This window comes from Phytophthora sojae, assembly GCF_000149755.1.
Source record: "Phytophthora sojae unplaced genomic scaffold PHYSOscaffold_5, whole genome shotgun sequence".
Lineage (NCBI taxonomy): Eukaryota > Oomycota > Peronosporomycetes > Peronosporales > Peronosporaceae > Phytophthora > Phytophthora sojae.
The window spans coordinates 6,372,270-6,377,431 of NW_009258119.1; positions in this window are offsets into that span (position 1 = coordinate 6,372,270).

Consider the following 5,162-nt stretch of genomic DNA (forward strand, 5'->3'; position numbering starts at 1 on the left):
CCGTCGTCGTCCTCGCTGCTGTCGTCGTCCAGGTCGCTGGGCCCGTGGCGGACCGCCAGGGCCCGCGCCGTAGCCGCTGCGAGCGCCGCCCCAGGCGCTACCCAATCGGGCAGCCTGCCGGCCGCCCTGCCGGGTCCTGCCAATTCGCTGGGGGGTCCTGCGGCGGTGCCGCGCGCTGGAGGGGCTGGCGGGGGGTCTTGGGCAGCCAACCGGCGCGCGTGGGGGTCCGTAGCAGGCGTGGGGGCTGCGCAGGAGCCGTCGCTCCGCGCGCCTCGCCGAAGCGCCGCATGCTCGAGGCCGTGTTCTTCGGCCGTGTACTCCGTGCCGCGCGGCGCACGAGAGGCCCGGGATCCTGGCATAGTGAGGCCAGGTGGACGGGGCCCGGTCCCGCCCGGCGGACGGTCCGCGGGCCCGCGTCCGCTCGCCGTCGCCGCGAAGCGACGCGAGGTTGAAGCGGCGGACCGGGCCTCGGCTTGGCCGCCAGAGGGCCCGGCCCGCGGTCCCGCAATGGGCGCAATGGGCGCAGCGGGTCGCGGACCCGTGCCCGAAGTTGCGCCGGCCAACTCCTCGCCGGTGCCGAGCAGCGGCGCCGCGCGTGGAGGGTCGCCGGGGCCATTTTCGGCTCCGGCCGAGCCCAAAACGGGGGCGGGCGGATCCCCAATGCGTAACCGAAGCCCTAGCGGATCCGCCCCCGCCCGGACGTCCGCCAGCTCAGCCGCCCCAGCCCCGTCGCTGGCCGCGCTATAGAAAGACGCGTCGCTGGCGAGGCTGGAGTGGCTGGCCGTGGAGCACTCGCTGTCGGTGGACGGCGAGCGCTCCCGGGGCTGCCAGTCCGGCCACCAGAAGCGCATGCGCCGATGCGGTGGTGAAGGGCCGAAAAAGGTAGTTGGATAGAAAAGATAAGTGTAGTAGTTGGCCTCACGAGGGATAGGTGAAAGCCCCCGGAGACCGTACCGCGATTGGCTAGCAAGCTAACCGAAAGCAGCAGTTCCAAAAATAAATGTGAAAAAGACCCCACCAAAAGCAGGGAAACCAGTTTTCACACTGATTAGAACAGAATGTGTGTTCGTGTTTACCAGTTAGTAACCTCTCCGTAACTGAAATGTAGGCTAAAATATGCATGTCACTAAAGGGAGGGTGTTTGTGTCTTCCTGGGTTTTTGAAGGGCGGTTCCCTACCTGGGTAGTGCCCTGTTGGTCAAATGACCAGCTTACCGCTGTGCCCGAGCCTGCGATGTGCGCCGCGGGGCCCCCCCAGACCCACGCGGCGTTCGCGAGGCGTTGCCGCTCCGTTGTCCTTCGCGGTGGCGCCGGCAGTGCCAGCCCCAGATGCGGTGGCTGGCGCGGATGCAGTGGCTCGACAGCTGAAGGTCCAGCTGTCGAGCCTCGCGCTTGTGTAGCTTCAACTTCTCCGTGTAGGTGTTGAAGTTGCTGGGCTGCACCGAGCCCAGCGACCCGTACACGATCGCCGCGGTCTGCACCTGCCACCCCTTGAGTTGCAGCTCCGCCACGATCGGTTGGTACTTGAGTGTCTTGTGGTCGTGGCTGAGCTGCAGCGAGGAGTGACGGGCGCCGGCCGCGTGCTCTTCGAACGTGACCGCCAAGTCGGCGATCACCATCTTCTTGGCGGCCACGTTCCGTAGTACTATGTCTGGCCGCAGAGCTGCGCCCGTGTACTCGGGTACCGTCTGGTTCAGGCGCAGCTCCGCGGTCGACTCGCCGCGCTTGAGCGCGTTGCGGATCTTGGACCCGATCTGCTCCAAGGCGTCGTCATGACGCTGGCGGATTGCGTCCATGTTGGGCTCGCAATGGTTGAGGACATGGGCCAGCGTCTCGGCCGAGGAGCAGGTCGGGTCCCTGCAGGTCTTGTGCGACCGCAGCCGCTTGCGCTTGAGCACGGCGTTCGTGTCGATCTGGTTGAGGCGGGCCTTCACGCCGAAGCGGTAGTCGTCGTCCGACAGGCCCGCCCCAGTCGACACGAACTTGGCGCCGACACCGCCGTGGGCCCGCACCGTCTTACCCTGGTCCGCCAGACCCTTCCACCGGGTCTGGTGGCGGATCTTGAGGTGCAACTTGACGTGCCGCAACACGCTCTTGTGGTCGAGCCACTTGGCGTGGTGCGGCACGCGGAGGCCGAGCGGGTCCAGGCCGTTGCGGTCGTCCTGCACCACCAGGCTGAGGTGGTAGATGCGCAGCCACCGCTGCACGTCGGACCACAGTGACCCGATGTCGCCGTGGCGGCGCAGCGCCTCCGCGTGGGGCGAGGCGGCGAGCTCGGAGTTGAGGAAGCACCGCACGAGCTCGTCGTCACGCCCCCGCCAGTGTTCTTCGCGGAGGCGGTGACGCTTGCGGGCCACCTGGCACACCTGTGCGCGCGCCACTTCCCGGATCGCTGGGTCCTTCGAGTGCAGCATCTGCCACGCATGGGCGATCTGCAGCGCGCGGTGCATTTCCACCAGCGGCTGGAGCCCCAAGCCCCCGCTCGACGTTGGTGCGTAGAGCACCTCGTTGGTTGCCGATCGGGGCAGGCGTAGCAGGTGCCGCAGGCCCTTGGCTACCACACGGTCGAAGCTCTGCAGTTGGGACTGGAGCGGACGGAGGTGGCGGAGCGCGTACTCGACCTTGGGGTAGACGTAGGTCTTGAGCGCCTTCACCACCTGCCACGTCGCCAACCCCGACTGCATCAGCGCCACCGCCTCCCGCTTGATCTGCTGTAGCTTGGGCTCTAGCTGGAGACGGTGGCGCACGTGATCGAAGCCGTCGCCCACGCCGAGGTAGCGGTAGCTGTCGTGCAGCTTGATGCTGGAGACCTCCTCGTCGTGGAGCGACAGCTTCATGTCCTTGTCGTGGGCGGGGTTGCCGCGCGCGTTGCGTGTCACGGCCAGGAAGGCGCACTTGCCTGGGTTGGCCTGCAGCCCCGTCCACTCCAGGAACTGCTCAACGACAGCGTGGCAGCGCGCGATGCCGGCCGCGCTGTCGCTGAACACCTTGAGGTCGTCGGCGTAGGCGGTGGTGCATGGCCGCACCCCGTCCGCCAACGCGACGCCCACTCCGTCGAGCTTCTCCAATGCTCGGAGCAACGGCACCAGCGCGGCAATGAACAGGAGGGGGCTGAGCGGACAGCCTTGGTACACGCCCACCTCCTGCCGCACTGGTTCCGTCGCTCCGTCGGCCGCGTTGCCGACGACGAAATAGGAGTCCTCGTAGATGTCGTCGCAGCGCTCGACGAACGCACGCTCGACGCCGAGCAGGCGGAGCACATACCACAGCATGTCCTGGTGAACGGACCCGAACGCGTTCCGCAGGTCGTACCAGACCTGGTACAGCCTGCGGCGCATGCGTCGGGTTTGGTCCAGGAGCGTGGTTGCCACGAAGTTGTGCTCGTGGCAACCATTGTACGCCCTGAACCCCTTCTGCGCCATGGGCAGCAGTCCGTTCGCCTCCAGGTACGTCGACAGCCGACGCGCCAGCAGACCGCTGTAGAGCTTGTAGATCGCGGTCTGCAGGCAGATCGGCCGCCAGTTCGCTGGGTCGGTGGGGTCGCCCTTCTTGTGGATGAGGCGGACGAACCCCACCTTCCACAGGGCAGGCACCCGGTGGTGGCGCCAACAGAACTGGAAGGCTGCGTGGAGGAGGGGGACCAGCTGCGCCGCGAACTTCTTGTAGATGTCGTAGCCCACGCCGTCGTGGCCGGGGCTGGAGTTCGTGGCCGCTTGCATGAGCTGGTCCTCCACCTCGTCCACCGTCAGCTCGTCCGTGAGCGCGCTCCGCCGCTCCTGCGGTGTCCCGACGTCGGCCATCGCCTCGCGGAACAACGCCCCGCAAGCTTCATCTGGTAGGAAGTTGATGCGGGGCGAGTTCACCGCCGTGAAGTGCTCGTGGAGCGTGCCCGAGTCGATGGGGCACGTCTCCGGGTGCTCCTCCGCTGCGGTCTCCGCCGACGCAGCACGCAGAATGTCCTCGACGCACTTGCTCTCGTTGCGAGCGAAGTCGTGGCGGAGCTGCTGTTGGCGCATCGAGGCGCGGATCCGGCCGACGCGGCGCCGCGCACGGCGGACGGCCGATCTGCTGGTGGGTCGCTCCTGCTGCACCGCTGCCATCTCGTCGAGGGCCTCGTCGAGTCGATGCTCGCGCTGAGTGCGCGTCACCCGGGGCGGTCGCTGTCGCTGCTGCTGCTGCTGCAGTGTAGGCCGAGGGTGGGGCTGGGCTGCTGTGAAGGGCTGCAGCACCTGCCGGATGCGACCGGGGATGGCGCTGATGTATCCATCGCCCGAGGTCCAGCTGTCTGCGTCTTCGATCTTGCACGCTAGCTCCTCCGCCATGGTCTGTAGGGCCGACGCCGCCGCTTCCTGCTCGTCTTCGGTCAGCTGCCGCAGTCGAAGGCGCGGCTGCCGCGCTGGAGCCGTCCCGGGCCCGATAGGCAGCGTGGGGAACGCCTCGCCGCCGTCGCGCGCGGCAATCTCTGCGTCGATGTCCTCGTCATGATCGCTGGCAGGCTCGGCGCGCGTGGGTGCGCACGCGGGGCGGGCAGGAGGTGCGGGTTGCTCGCGCTGGCGTTGTGCAGCAGGATTCATGTGGAGGCAGCTCTCCATCGCCCCTTGGTGCTCGCCGCACTCGGCCAGCGAACGCTTCAGGTCCAGCGCCCGGTTTGCCAGTCTGTCCGCGTGCGCGTTCGCCTTCCGGTCGATGTGCTTGAGCGTTAAGGACGTCACTGCGCGGAGGGCGTGGCGGACGCGGTTGCGCAGCTGGCGGAGGCGCGGGTTCCTGCAGGCGAAGGTGCCCTTGACCTGCGCTACGACGAGGTGGCTGTCCCCTTCGATCTCCAGGTGCGAGGCTCCGTGGTGGACGGCACTCTGCACGCCAAGCAGCAGCGCCGTGTATTCAGCGGTGTTGTTGGTCTCGCTGCTGTTTGGCATGTAGTGCGAGCACGTCCACGCCACGGTCCCGCACGGCTTGAACAAGGCGGCACCAGCTCCCCCAGGTCCCGGGTTCCGGCGGCAGGCGCCGTCGAAGCGGAGCACCCACGGCTCGGGCATAGCCGGCCCTCCGTCGACGTCCATCGCATCGGGGGCTGTCGTCGTGGCCGCGGGGGAAGCGGGCGGGTCTGGGCAGCGCCGAGCCGAAGCAGGCCGGCGCGTCGCTGGTGCTGGTGCCGTGGGTAGG